A 15,887-nucleotide genomic window follows, 5' to 3' on the forward strand; every position below is an offset into this window, starting at 1 on the left:
GTATTTTTAAATTTCAAAGACAAAGATTTTATTTTAGCTGTTTTTCATCTCACATATTAAGCAACTTGTTTTTTGATTCATAATATATTTCTACTTTTCTCCCAAGTCAGTACATTCAATAAGTTCTGTCTCATTTTCCTAAAAGTTGCATTATATTATGTTTTATGGAAGTATCACAATTTATTTAACCATTATCATATAGGTGGAAATGTAGATTTTTTTAGAATTTTTGCTCTTGCAAAGAGTACTACAAAAACATCCTGTATCTCTGTGCATACGTGCAAGTATTTCTTCAGGAGAGCATCCTAGAATTGGAATCAGAGAGCCAAAACTTGTGTTTTAAATTAGATCGATATCATACAATTGGGCTCTAAAAAACTTCATTAATAAACTTGCACAATGATTCTGTTTTCCTTCATCCTCACCATTAGTAGATGTCAATATATATATATTTGGTGTCAATATGATTTTAGTAAGAATAATGGCCCCCAAAGATGGCCATGTCCTGGTTCTGACAACCTAGCAAGTTGTACTTTGCAATTGTGATTACGGTTATGGACCTTGAGATGGGGAGATTATCTTCATTATCCTACCTGGGTGGGCCCAATATAATTGCACAATATCTTGAGAGTGGAAGAGGAAGGCGGGGAGGGAGTCAGTGAAATACAACATGAGGTCTTGAATCACTGTTGCTGGCTTTAAAGATGGAAGTAGGAAACCATGAGCTAGGGAATGTGGAAGCTTCTAAAAGCTGGGGAAGACCTTCAGTAGCCAGCAAGAAAACCAGGACCTTAATCCTACAATCACAAAGATGTGAATTCTGTAAACAACCCGAATAAACAGAAAACATGGTTCCATAGAGCTTCTAGATATAAGAAGGTTGAATACCAATACCTCGATTTTAATCTGTTGAGATTCATGTTAGACTTCTGATCTATAGAACTGTAAGATAATAAATTTATGTTGTTTTAAGCTACTAAGTTGTGATAACTTGCTATAGTAGAAATACAAAATGAATATACCAATGCTTGGATTTTTGTTCCAACATTAGTAGTAGGTCAAACATTTTGTTTTTTATTTATAATGTTAGTGAATCATGATTAGTAAATATGGTCTAGGGACACCTGGGTGGCTCAGTTGGTTAAGTGTCTGTCTTTGGCTCAGGTCATGATCCCAGGGTCCTGGGATCGAGTCCCTCATCTGGCTCCTTGATCAGCAGGGAGCCTGCTTCTCCCTCTGCCTGTTGCTCCCCCTGCTTGTGTGCTCTCTCCCTCTCTGACAAATACAAAAAAATCTTAAAAAAAAAAAAAGGAAATGTGGTCTAAAGTCTTATTTTAAAATTCTGTTGATATTTCTTTTGAGGACTAGTATGCTAGTGTGGTTGTGTCTCTTGATTGGGCCCTGATTGATACCCAAGCGTATATAAATGTTCCCTTTTATCTGAAAATAATACATATTTACTGTTTATTTGGTATTAAATGATACATTGCTATGCAGATTTATTAAATCAAATTTGAACATTCAAATCTTTTATATCACTACTCATTTTTTTCTATTTGTTTTCCATTCATTCCCCTTTATGTATGCTTTCATCTTTCTCTTTTCTTTACTTTTTCAGTTTGCTGTAGTTCTTTTATCTCATTTCATTTTTTCTCTAGTGCTTTGAAGTTATATTCTTTATTTCTATTCTTTTACTATTTATCCCTGATATTGTTACCAGGTATATTTAAACAAAAATCTATATAAACACCTTTCCTGTACAATTTAGTACTCCTGACCTTCTGAATAATATGCTAGAACATTTCAGTACTGTCTTTGTTTAATCTTGAAACTTAGGTATCATCATTATTATGATAATATTTATTATATTATTTAATACAGACTATTTTCGTTAGATTTATCTATCTGTCAGGTTTTTTTTTTTTAAAGATTTTATTTATTTATTTGAGAGAGAGAGAGAGAGAAGGAGAGCAGAGAGGGAGGGTGAGAGGGAGAAGCGGGCTCCCCGCTGAGCAGGGAGCCCGATGTGGAGCTCGATCCCAGAACCCTGAGATCATGACCTGAGCTGAAGGCAGCCGCTTAACAGATTGAGCCAGATAGGCACCACCAATTTTTTCTTTGTCTTTGGTATAACTACAGATGCATCACAACTTTCAAGGTGTGAATTTTTGATCCTATTTGGAATGCATTGTGTTTCTTGTTTTTGTGGGTTCATTATCTTTCATCAGTTCTAGAAAATTCTGTCATTGTTTCTTCAAATAGTTCCTGCCTTCTATTTTCTTTATTCTTTCCTGGGAATTTGACTTGTTCCATGATAGACCTTCTCATTTTATCCTTTGGCTATCAGAAAAGAAAGAAAGAAAATAGAATATTTTCTATTCTCTTTATTCTCTGGTTGTCATTAACTGTGTTTATCACGGTCTAATATACTGCTTTATCCATTGATATGTTAATTTCAACAATTTTATTTTTCATTTCTAAAATTCTATTTGCTTAATTTAAAATCTGGTCACTCTGGATAGTCTCCTGCTTGCTCATTTTGGTATTTCCATTAAAAAAACTATCTTATATAAATTCTTTTATATTGTATATCTGATAATTTAAATACATGAAGTTCTTGTGTATTTAAATTTGTGTTTATTATTGTCTCTGAGTTTCATTTATAGAAACCTGTTTCCTTCAGTGTTTACATTCCCTTGACTGGAGGCTCATTTATGTTTGATCTGAATTTGTGGAAACCTTAAGGGCCAAAATTGATGATGCTTTCCCCTAACACGTATTTACTATTGCTTCTTCTGGAGACTAGTCACTAGAGGGTACTAGTGACTTTAAACCAGGAATGTGGTCACCTTGGTTCACTTGGGAACCAAGGCTTAGCCAGTGCTGGAAACTCAACCCAGGCACTCCTACCATTCATATTTTCCTAGCACTTACTGTTTCTTGTTCAGTTACAGCTTTCTTTTTCTTTTTTCCTTAATTTCCTGAAAGATCAACAAAATATTAAAAGAGATTTACCTTGGATCTAAATGTTTTGGAGTGAGAAGTCCTTCAAGGTATCTGTTGCTTCATATTCCCTGAAATAGAAACTACCTTCTCGAATTTCTAATAGAGTTTGCTTTTTATGTTTTAAAACTTTGTAATTAAGTACACTAATTTTCTGTTTTTCAGCCATTTTACTATATATTTATTTTCACAAATATATTTTGAAAGATTCAATTATTCTTTTTTATTGTTGCTTATCTTTTTTTTTTACTTTTTAAATACAGAGGTAGTATTCTTAAAACTTTTTGAGAATATTTTTACATGTAATTTAAAAACTTAAATTTTTCCTGTATTAATTCTGATCTTTGGCAATTAGTTCTGTATCTGAGTTCTATTTCTCTCTTATTTTTCTTTCTTATACATTGTTTGTCTATCTTATTTGTTGGTGATTTTGACTGTCCATTTTTATTTATAGGTTAGGGTCTATAAAAATCTAATTAGTAGCTATCATTACAGTCTCTAGTCTGAGGATCTCCAGTCTTAGGACAGTGATTGCATGTTTCTACAACAGGCATTACAGCTTTTATGGTTTTGTGGAAATAGGGATTGAGTCTTATGACTGGGTGGCATTTTTGTTGGATGGATTTTTCTTTTTAAGAGGAGGCTCTCTGTCCTTGTGATGGCTGTAAGTTATCTGGGCCAATGTCTTATTTCACTTGCGTTAGGACTTACTCTGTTTACTTCCTGGCGTAGAACTAGGTGTTGAATGAATCTGCCTCCCTTCCATAGTCCACTTTTTCTCTCAGCTCTCACTCTGATCATAAGGTTCTTTTGGGTTTCTAAGGAAAACCTCACTTTTTTGGGTCTACTCTTTCATATGATTTTGGTTCCTTTTGAGGTTTTTCGTTTCTTAACGCTGTTGGATTTTGTCCAACAATCATGCGCACATACGCTCGCACACACTCAGTAGGTCTGGCCCAAACGCTGTGCTTGGGAGGAACCGCCCTAACTGAGGTGTGGAGAATAAACTGCGCATGCGCAAGGCACAAATCTCTAGCCTTTCCAGAGCCGCACCAGCCCTGAGCAGCCACCCAGCTTCCGGCGTGAAACCCCTCATCTGATGTCTGCTAAAATCCCAAGCCGCAGCAACGTGAATGCACCATTCCATTCTGAAATCAGAACATAAGGTGTGTCAGGCTGGCGGAGGAACTGCGTGGGAGCTGCCTCTTTCTCCTCTTCCTGCAGATGTGAGTACAGTTCGGTCCAAAGACCTCTTCGCAAACCACAGACCGTGACACCCTCCTCGGCCTAGGGTTTCTGATAGCTAAAGGAGCTGGGCACCCCAGCCCTGGGATCGCCTGGGCATGCGCAGATCGAGGGCCACAGGGCATTGGCCGTCCGCCACCCCCACGCCTGAGAGAAAGGCTCACCACAGCCTCTGGGGTTCGTGGGCGCCGACATCTCACTGTCACATGCCAGCCTTCCAACACTACACCCTGATGCCCAAAATACAGCAGTCTAGACATTCTCACAGCTAGACCCAGGCGGCTATCCCCGTGAATGAAATGGAATCCCGCTGAAGCCTTCTGAGCACAAGTTGAACCGAAGAGAAAAAACAGTCCTTACTCCCTGACCCCACGCTATAGGAACGAGCACACAGTCTACGGCGGGTCCTAAGGTACCCTGGACCCCCCCAACTGAAGACTGCTCTGGAGAAAGAGCAAGTACACTTCATGGCAGTAGGGGAAATAAAAGAAACACACGTACTCTCACAGAAATATATATAAAAAAAAAAACAACCCAGGTACTCACGCGCATCCTTAGGGCTAGATGTTTCTCGGGGCCACTGTGAGGAGTCTGCAGGTCATGCCAGGAGACCATCTCAGTCCACCAGCTTTTGCCTTGGGGAGCAGCCTCAGGGCATTACTGTTTTGACCCAGCCCATCTATCAGCACCCTGTGACCCAGAGCTGGCTTGCTAACCCAAGCCCCGCCCCCATTGCCCCCTCCCCACCCAATCAGGAAAAATTCTCTTTTTTGCACATTGTGTAGGACTTTAGGGAACTAGGCCGGGGCCAAGTCATGGTGGGTGGAGTCTGGGGTTTCCCAGGAAGGCAGAGGGTGCAGTTGGAGCCCACAGGGTGTGGTATGTGACTTCGGGTATGTGGGGCAGTAAGTGCAGGTCCTGGCGGAGGGGCAGGGAAAGGATGGGCTGGCATGTGCTGAGGGTCAAAGGTGGCTCAGAAAACAGCAGAATCTGGCTGGAGGGGAGGCAGCCACAACCACGCTTCCCAGAGGATGCCCCTTGGGAGAACCTAGGGAGATCTACAAGGCAGTAGGGGAGTCTTGGGATGAGGAACACCTGGTGCCTCAGTGCCCTCCTTCTAGAAGCGTCTATAGGGAGTTTGGCTCACACCACGTATCATGCAATCTCCAATTCTCTGGACTCCTTGAACCCCTCTGTCAGTCACAGCACAACAGCCTCTCACTCCAGCAGCCCAGCCAGGTGTGGGGACCATGCTCTGGCCCTAATGCTGTGCACCAGAGTGAACTGCACGTAGATGGGCCCCCAAAGTGTAGCCTTTTTGGAGCCCAGAGGGCCCAGGGTCAGGCTGGCTTGTGACTTGGAACCCTGGGCCTCCAATCTGACTTCTGCCAAGGCCCAAGGCCTCAGCAACCAGAATGCATTTTATACTTAAAAAAAATAGAACACGTTTTGGAAATAGCATTCATATAGCATATAGCTCACCCATTTAAACTACAAATCAGTGATTTTTAAAATACTCAAAAGTTGTGCAACAATCACTACTGTCTAACTCCAGAAGAGATTTCATATTTTATCACCTCAAAAAGAAACCCCATGTATTGGCAATCACTTTCCATTCCTCCCTCCCCTCAGCCTCTGGCAACAACTAATTTACTTCCTGTTTTGATAGATTAATCTATTTTGAAAATTTCATATAAAAGGAACTATACAGTATATAGTCTTTTATGTCTGGCTTCTTATACTTACTATAATGTTTTCAAGACTCTTCTGTGTCGTGCCATTATCAGTACTTCATTCCTTTTATGGTTAAATAATATTCAGTTACCTGGGTATACCATGTTTGTTTATCCATTTATCAATTGATGGATATTTGAGTTGTTTCAATGTTTTGACTACCTCAAATAGTGCTGCTATAAATATTCGTATACAAGTTACTGTGTGGTCATATATCTGTTTTCAATTCTCTTGGTGACATACCTAGGAGAGTAATTGTTTGTTCATATGGATAACTCTATGTTTAATTTTTGAGGAACTACCAAAGTGTTTTACAAAGTGTCTACACAATTATATATTCCTATCAGGTATGCATGTGGCTTCCAATTTCAACACATGCTTGCTAATGCTTGTTATTATACATCTTTTTGATTATAGCCATTCTAGTAGATATGAAGCAGTGCCTCATTGTGGTTTTAATTTGCATTTATCTGATAACTGATTTTATTGAATGTCTTTTCATGTGCCATTTGAACATTTATATATCTCCTTTGAAGAAATGTCTATCTAGATCCTTCCCCGTTTTTAAATTGGGTATTTTTCTTTTTATCATTGAGTTGTGTTTTTTATGTATTCTAGATAGGAATCCCCTGTTACATGATTTGCAAATATTTCTCCCATTCTGTGGGTTGTCTTTTCACCTTCTGGAGGTGTTCTTTTGAGGAAAACATTTTTAATATTTGTGAAGTCTACTTATCTATTTTTCTTTGGCTTCTTATGCTTTTGATGCCATATCTAAGAAATCATTGTCTGATTCAGGATCACAAAGATTTACTCCTAAGCGTTTTTTCTGAGTTTTATAGTTTTAGTTCTTAATTTTAGGCCTGTGATCTATATTAAGCTAATTTTTGTATGTAGTGTGAGGCAGGGGCATTTTTCTAATAATTTTCTTTAATTCTTTGGATATGGTTAAAAATTCTTTTAACATAGTCATAATAGTCAATTTAAATTCTGTGTCTAATAAGTTCACAATATGGGCTTCCCAGGGACAGTTTCTATTGTTTGCTTTTCCCCAATATGTATTGGCCATATTTCCCCGTTTCTTTGAGTGTCTTATACTTTTTTGTTTTTTGGACATTTAAAGTAACATAATGTGGTAATTTTGGATATTAGATTCCCCCTACCGTCAGGGTCTCTTGTTGCTATTTATTACTGTTTTTTTGGTTTGTGATTTTCCTGGAATAATTATGTAAAGTTTGTGTTCTTTGTTATATCTGACCACTGATGACTCCACTTAGTTAGCCTAGTGGTTAGCTCATGATTGGACAGAGATTTCCTTAAATGCTTTATATGGCTACGTCTCCCAGCCTTTGCTGAGACCATGTCTTGTGTGTTGGAGCATGTATTGAATGCTCCTGTAGGCAGCTTATAACTCTGCCTTAGATTTAACTTTCTGCTTGTGCAGCGCCTCAAGGTCAGCCAGAGGTGAGAGATGAGTATGTTTTTAGGTTTTCCTGGATATGCACACAACCCTGAACATGCATGTGGCAATCTAGATTCCAATAATATGTCGGAGTTTTTCAAAGCCCCTTTGGGACATTTCATTCCCCAGTTTTTCATTTTAAACTTTTTTGGTCAACCTCTTATTATCCTTAACTGATAACACTGCCTCAGGAAACTACTGCATTAAACAATTGCCACATTAATTGACATTAAACATTGTTGATTATTTTCAATAATGCCTCGGGGGTAGGTCAGTTTGCACAGAGTGCCCTCTGCACCAGGTTAAATAAAGACAAATCTGGAGAATGGTGCTTTTCGGGATGCTATTAAACAGGTCAAATACTAACATTCTCTGGGCTTTAGGGACTAAGTTCCAAACCCATTTTGCCCACTCCAGTGTTGCTAAGCCTCAAGGGTTTCACGGTTACCATCATTGTGAAGCTGTTGGTTTTTAAGGCTACTGTAAGCCTGGGAAGAGAAAATGTGTTGAGGGCAAATTAAAATGCCACAAAATTTACTTTTCCTATCAAGTTTCAGCTGTTTTTCTTGAATAGACACTCATTGGACTATTGCAAGTCTTAATTTCAGAGTTCTGATAAAGTTGATTTTCATCATTTTTGCTACTGTTCTTTTTTTTCTTCTTTTTTAAAAATAATTTTTATTTTGTTATATTAGTCACCATGCTAGTGTTCTTTCTCATTGCTTTTATAGAGAGGCAGATTTTCAGAGGTTCTAACTGCCATTCTGGAAGTGCTCTGATGTGTTGAATGTGGATCTATTTTCTAATTTGGTGTTTTTGTGATACTCTTAATTTTGAAAACAGTTTAAAATACAGAGTAATACAGAGTAATACAAAGATTGCCATAAAAAACATAAAAGACAACAATATGCCTAGCTCTCACAATCTTTTTATTATTGTTGTACTTTTTTGGAATTTATTAGTAATACAAAATTGCCATGGTTTGATTATTTGATTGTTTCTGTCCTATGGAGTTTTCTACCTTAAGAAGCACTCAAAGTAATTGACAACCTGCATTCATGGCTAGGAATACAGGCTTAGTTTTATGAAAAACATGGGTTTAATCTTTTTTTCTTGTAAGTGTATGGCTTTAGAAATATTGTTAATGTCTCTGACTTTCAGTCGTTTCATTTATAAAATAGAAATCATAATATATACCTCATAGAGTTATGTTGAAGATTGAATGACACAATGTATATAAAGCTTTTCCCTCAATAAATGGCACCTATTACTATTTAAAATTGAAACTGGTGGTTTAGATATAATTTCATTTGGGGAAATTAGTAGGTGGGATGGTTTATTCATTGTCGGAATGTAACATCCTCCCACCTCTTTCATTTGGTTACTTTGAAATTTTCCATAGTAATTTTCTGCTGTGATTTTTTTGGGTATCATTTATTTATATATTTCAGTTCAAAAGCATAGCAGAGAGTCCTTCCTCTGATAGTGTCCCCACCAACTGAACTGATCTGCTTCCTTCCTAGGCCAGGAAACCTAGTAGAGGCTACTTTTCATCCTGACTGAGCAGTAGGTTGAACAGTCCTAGGCTTAACACTTCAGGTACCATAATAATTTTAAGTATGTAACTAGCATGTTAATAATAAACACTGATGTTTCACAGAATGTTCTCTATCTTTACGAGTCAAGTATATATAACCAGTTCTAGATAGCAGTAGCATTCAAGTGTCAAAATATTACTCGTTTTTGTATTGTCCAATATTAGATAATGCAGTTATCCAGTAATAGGTACTAAATATATCTAAGATAAAATGAAAAAGATACCACTTTTATAATTTTCAGTACTACTTGCACAACTAATACATAACAAAACTTGAATTCTGTAGTACTCACACAAATAACAAATTTAAATTAAGTCAATATATGCAAACATTTATTTAAATAGTTTTCTCAAATAGAACAAAAAAAATTCCACATGATCTTGCTTTCGGGGCTCACAATAAATAATTGTCCAAGTATTTTTGTAAGCTATAATTTCGAAAGCTCAAATTGTATTTTGGTAAACTAAATTCTAGGGACCTGATGTAAAATCATAATTTTTGTTACGAAGCGTAACTTTGAGTTGCCCATTTATGAAGTTTATTGGAAGTAGGGTACATAGAGAGCATCAGTTGCTTTAGAAAGTGTGTGAATTTTGTCAGTCCAAATGTGATTGTTCTTCCCAAGGATCAAGGTATCTCCTTAGTCTAGTCCTGTACTTCTTACTTGGTTTTGGTGATGATCACCTATGCTATCCATGTCTGTGACTTGCTTATTGAATTCGGTGACCATTTCCATAGATTATCAGTTTCTCTGTGTTCTTCATTTACTTCCCACCTCGGTTCAGTTAGAGATTTAAGGAAATAGTTATTTTCTCACATGTTATAGATGATTCGAGGAGTTTTGTGAAATGCAACATATTACTCCCCCCCACCCCCAAGGCTGAAAAAGGTAGAATGTGAACCTAGAATATGTGGAGAAAAAAGGTAATGGCATAGAGTACCAAATTCAAACTTCATAGGCCACAGTGTTCCCATAGTCATCTGTATCATTTGGTGTTTATGGGTAAAATTGGTCTAGCATTATTTGGTAAGTGTCATCTGTAGTGCTTTCTTTAGGATCCAGAGATTTTGTCCCCAAGTAAAAATTAGAGGAAAGCTAATATTTACAGAGTGTCTGTAATGTTCCAGACACAGTGATGAGAAATTCTTCACACCTTACTTAAACTCTACCCAGTCCTGATGAATAGTCATTACTATTTGTTTCCTTTGTTTTTTTTCTTCCGATGAGGAAATTTTTGCTTAAAAAAGTTAAATAATTTTGTCATGGTCATTACCACTAGTAGAGATAGGGCCATGATATTAACCTAGGTCTACCAATACCTAATTCCATGCCATTTTCAGTATACTTTTTCAAGAGTCATGTAGAGTCATGCTCAGATTAAGGAGGTAAACTAACATTTTTATGAAATTAAAAATAATAGATATTATTATTATGTTTTTTAGGATAGTATAGGTGGTTCAAGAATGGCAGCAGTAGTATCTTTCCTAGATGTTGATAGGTAAGGCAATACAAGTCAGGTCAGGTTACTTTCCCTCATCCTTTTTCCCCTAAACTCCCCCAATTTATGAACTTAATTTAATATTTTAGTTGATTATAAAACAAAAAACCTAAATATATGTCCTATTTCTGCCATACAGAATGGCTGTGTGTCCAAACATAAAGAACCTGTTGAGCATCTGGCTTAATAAGAGTCATTTATTTCTTCATGGGGACACTAATAATTCTCATTATTTTGTATTTTATTTCCCATATAGATCCAGAGTTCAATGAGTAGAGCATATTTATTACCTTCTATGTTTAATAATTTCTGTGGCCCATTCAGATCCACCCTCCACTCTTCTTCTTCTTCTTCTTCTTTTTTTTTTTTTTTTTTTTTTTAAGATTTTATTTATTTATTTGACAGAGAGAGAGACAGCCAGCGAGAGAGGGAACACAGGCAGGGGAAGTGGGAGAGGAAGAAGCAGGCTCTCAGCAGAGCAGGGAGCCCAGTGTGAGGCTGGATCCCAGGACTCTGGGATCACACCTGAGCTGAAGGCAGATGCTTAACCACTGAGCCACCCAGGCGCCCCCACCCACCACTCTTCTTATCTGTTGTTCTGTGTGCTGGGAGGCTGACCTTTATGAAGCACATCAACATGATCTCCTGCTTTCTGGCTCCCTGTTGGGGTTTCCCAGTTGCAGTCACTATCAGGAGATTGGACAGCTGAAGGAGAATAAGACTGGGGTATTTTTTCTTCCTGATTTGTTTCCTGCCGTATCACCATAAGGTCTCTGGAATCCATCCACAACAGACCACTGCTCCTGTAGCTATAGTACTCTGTTTAGGTTTGAACAACTTCTCCCTCTCCATTTTTCTTCAGACCTCAAAATAATAACACCTATGGCTTGCTGGTTTCCCTTATGCCTGCCTACAGTTTTGTAAATAGACCCTTTATTATAACCTTTGAGTGTGAAATCTGTTTCCTCCTGGGAGTCTGACTGAAACATAGCTTAAATACTGAGCAATGTACTCTAGACAGAACAGAGAGTGATTCTTAACTTAAAGAAGAGACACTACAAACAGGCAGAAAAAAAATTACATCAGAACATATGCAGTGAAATATACGGATAAAATTAATATTGTCAAGTGGCCCAAGAGGGCATGGAAAAGAGAAACTGGGGTTACTGAGGTTCATTGACTCTTTAAAAGTATAAGTTTGGTAGAGTAAAGCTAAGTATTTTTAAAAATTGCCCTCAGTGTAAATCTTAATCAATTTTGTTCTCAAAGTCAATGATCTCAAGATATGACCTGATGAGAATGACAGAATTAGATCATTTTTAATATAAACACAAAGCAGATTTCAGAATATGATAAATGAAAGCTACTTTCTCCTGAAGACATTGAATGGTATAGTTCTCATGGAATGCCTTCATGGAATTTGACTTGGGCATGATATAGTCTTTTGGAAGTTGACCACTGGGTGATACAGTCTTAGAGGAAATTGACCTTTGGGTGGTGCGGTTCCTAGGGAATTTGTTCTTGGGTGATACAGTCCTTATCTAATTTGATCTGTACAATCATTGAACGAGTGTTCCAACGGGATGTGGACTACAATATTCATCAAAGTCATAACCCATATCTGATAAAGGACTTGAACTAGAGTTTATAAAGAACTTTTATAGTAATAAGAAGACAATCCAATTTTAAAAATGGACAGAAGTTTTAAATAGACATTTCACCAATTAGACATATGAAAAAAGGCTCAACATCATTAGTTAGTGGGGAAATACAAGTTAAAATCATATTGGGATATCACTATAGACCCACTATTATGACAAAAATTAAAAAGATTGACAATAACAACTGATAATGGGGTTGTGGTATAATTGGAAATCCTTATTCCTTGCTGAAGGGAATACAAAATAATATAGCTACAATGGAAAACAGTTTTGACAGTTTTTTAAATAAAGATAAACACACATCATATGATTTAGCAATCCCACTTTTAGGTATTTAACAACAACAACAACAACAACAACAACAAAAATACAAACAAGTCCACACAAAGGCCTATGTGTACTCAAATATTCATGGAAGTTTTGTTCATTATAAGTTCAAAATGAAAATAAGTCTAATGTCCATTAAATGATGAATATATGAATAAATAGTGTTTTATTCATATGATGGAATGTTATTTAGAAGTAAAAAGGAATGAACTGCAAATACCTGGGACCTCATGGATGAATCTCAAAAGTATTGTTCTACATGAATAAAGTCAGAGACAAATGACCACAAACTATAGGATTGCGTTTATATAATATACTAGAAAAAGCAGACCTCTGGGGACAGAAAACAAATCAGTGGTTGCTTGGGGCTGGGGACCATAGGGGTCATCAACCCCAAAGGGAAATAAACTTTTCTAGATGATGGAAATATTCTGATTATTGATTGTGGTAGTGTTCACATGACTGTGTACATTTGTCAAAACTCATCAAACTATGTTTAAAAAGAGTGAGTTTTGGGGTGCCTGAGTGGCTCAGTTGGTTAAGCATCTGCCTTTGGCTCAGGTCATGATCCCAGCGTCCTGGGATTGAGCTCCACATCGGGCTGCCTGATCAGCAGGGAGTCTGCTTCTCCCTCTCCTCTCGGCTCATGCTCTCTGTTGCTATCTCTATCTCTCTCTTTCAAATAAATAAATAAAATCTTTAAAAAAAGAAAAAGTGAGTTTTATTGAATATAATTATATCTCAATAAAGTTGACTTAAAGAAAAAAGAAAAAAGAATTTAGCAAAAGCTACTTCTTGATAATAGATGGATATTCAATTACTCTCTGAAGTTGTTAATAGTATATTTTGATTTTGGGCTTATTTCAGTGTAATTCACCTTATTTAGAATTTACAGCTCTAAAAGATATAAGATTATTTATACTTCTTAATTAGATGTTATTGGAAAAGTAGAGTAAGCTAATAGAATGTATTTCTTTGCTAAAGAATCTTACTTATTTGCTCTTGTGCAACAGAAATACTTGAGCATATTATGAATGGTGGATAAGGATGAAGTAGCTGAGAAATTCTGAGAGAGAAGGAAAGACTAGAGTCAAGGGTCCTTGAAAATGATTTCTAATTAAGGAAAACAAGCAATTTAAAGAGCTACCTCCAACAAAAACTGGTTTTGTGTAAATCTAAACCAATCAGACTAAGATGTTCCTTTTAGAGTTACCTGGAAGAGCTTGGTAGTAACTCCAAAAGGAGCTCCTTAGTTATATCTCAGTAAAGCAGAGAATAAAAAGAAAGCTATTGAAATAACACATATTCATGTCCATTTGTTTTTATAGTATATTATACCCACTTCAATGGGTGGAAGAAAAGGTTTCATAAAATAAGTTCTCCAGGTTTCTCAGTATTCATTTAGTTTCCAAAGCTTAAGTTGAACTACCTTTTTCCTGTAAGATTTTCATATTGGCAATCTCTGTGTTCAAAAGATGTCCTGTGGTGTTATTGCTATTTTTTATTTTTATGCTATTTTCTCAGATGCCTCCAATCCTTTCTGAAACAGCAAACATGTTTTTATGTTTGTGTATGATTGAGGGAATTATAAATACATATTTTGCTGTAATCATGTCCTCACTTAAACCAGTTCAAAGTCCATTTTAAAGTCTATGATAGCTATAGGCACTCCTGAGAAGGGCATGTAACTATTCCCTACTGAGTCTGGTTCTGCACTTAGACCAAACATTTCTATAAAAAATAATTTATCCAACTTTTGTTTTAGTTATTTCCACCAAATCAAAAACAGCTATTAATCAGTAAGCTTTTGACATTATCTGTCACCATCAATTAAATGACATAAAGAAAAACTGAATTTCATATCTCTGAGAAGTGGGTGTATTAAATGCCAGAGATTTTTTGGGTGATTCATTTAAATTGAAATGGTTGAAATCCTGCTGACAGAATCCAAAAGGAACTTGGCACTGTGTTCCTAGTACAGACTTGAACAGATAGGATCTTTGCAGATTTTATTAAAGGGTGTTTCCCCTCCCTTTCTGCTTTCTCCAGTCAATGAAACAATTGTTAAAGGAGACAATGGAAATTGATCCTTAAATATGTGTGTAGAATAAAATTAAAACAAACTAAATTAATGATATTCCTGGCTCTTGGAAGGATTTGAATATATTAATTCATTACTTACTTATTAGGCATTTACACACACATTTTACCTTTCCTTAAAGAGTTTATAATTTAATAGGGAAAGTAAGACATATATGTACATCTAACATAAGGCAGAAAATAAATTCAATGAAAGAGGCATGTATAACTTTCTTATTTAGATCACAAGGAACCATAACTTCTTAGGCTAAAAGATCATGAAGGGCTTTCTGGAAGAGGGTGGCATTTGGACCATGCTCAACAAATGATAGTGGCCGGATAGGGAAAGGCATTCTCATTAGAGGGAAGAGATTGGATGAAACATAGGAAAATTCTGGATGCGTGTGGAAAACTGGGAGTACTGCAATTTGGCTTGAAACGGAGTAGTAAAATGGAAACAAGGTGGAACTCTCAGGATATGTTGAGATTCTGGATGCATGCTGGGCTAAGGAGTTTGGATTTTATTCCATAGGCAGTTGAGAGATCAGTTAGTACTAAGGCAACCATTGGAGAATTCAGTATTTCTCAGAGGAGTTATTTAACAGAATTTATTATTATTTTTTCTATTTTCTCCTCTCTCTTCCCTCTGATATGCTGTCTAATGTGTCAAAAGTTGGCTCTATGGGCAACTAATCTTTGACAAAGCAGGAAAAAACATCCAGTGGAAAAAAGATAGTCTCTTCAATAAATGGTGCTGGGAAAATTGTACAGCTATATGCAAAAGAATGAAACTTGACTACTGTCTCACATCATACACAAAGATACACTCCAAATGGATGAAAGACCTCGATGTGAGACAGGAATCCATCAAAATCATAGAGGAGAACATAGGCTGCAACCTCTCTGACATCGGCCAAAGCAACTTTTATCATGACACATCTCCAAAGGCAAGAGAAACAAAAGAAAAAATGTGGGACTTCATCAAGATAAAAAGCTTCTGCACAGCCAAGGAAACAGTCAAAAAAACTAAGAGGCAGGGGCGCCTGGGTGGCACAGCGGTTAAGCGTCTGCCTTCGGCTCAGGGCGTGATCCCAGCGTTCCGGGATCGAGTCCCACATCAGGCTCCTCCGCTGTGAGCCTGCTTCTTCCTCTCCCACTCCTCTGCTGTGTTCCTTCTCTCACTGGCTGTCTCTCTGTCACATAAATAAATAAAATCTTTAAAAAAAAAAAACAAAACTAAGAGGCAGCCTACGGAATGGGAGAAGATATTTGCAAATGA

Source organism: Ursus arctos, unplaced genomic scaffold, assembly GCF_023065955.2.
Source record: "Ursus arctos isolate Adak ecotype North America unplaced genomic scaffold, UrsArc2.0 scaffold_18, whole genome shotgun sequence".
Classification (NCBI taxonomy): domain Eukaryota; kingdom Metazoa; phylum Chordata; class Mammalia; order Carnivora; family Ursidae; genus Ursus; species Ursus arctos.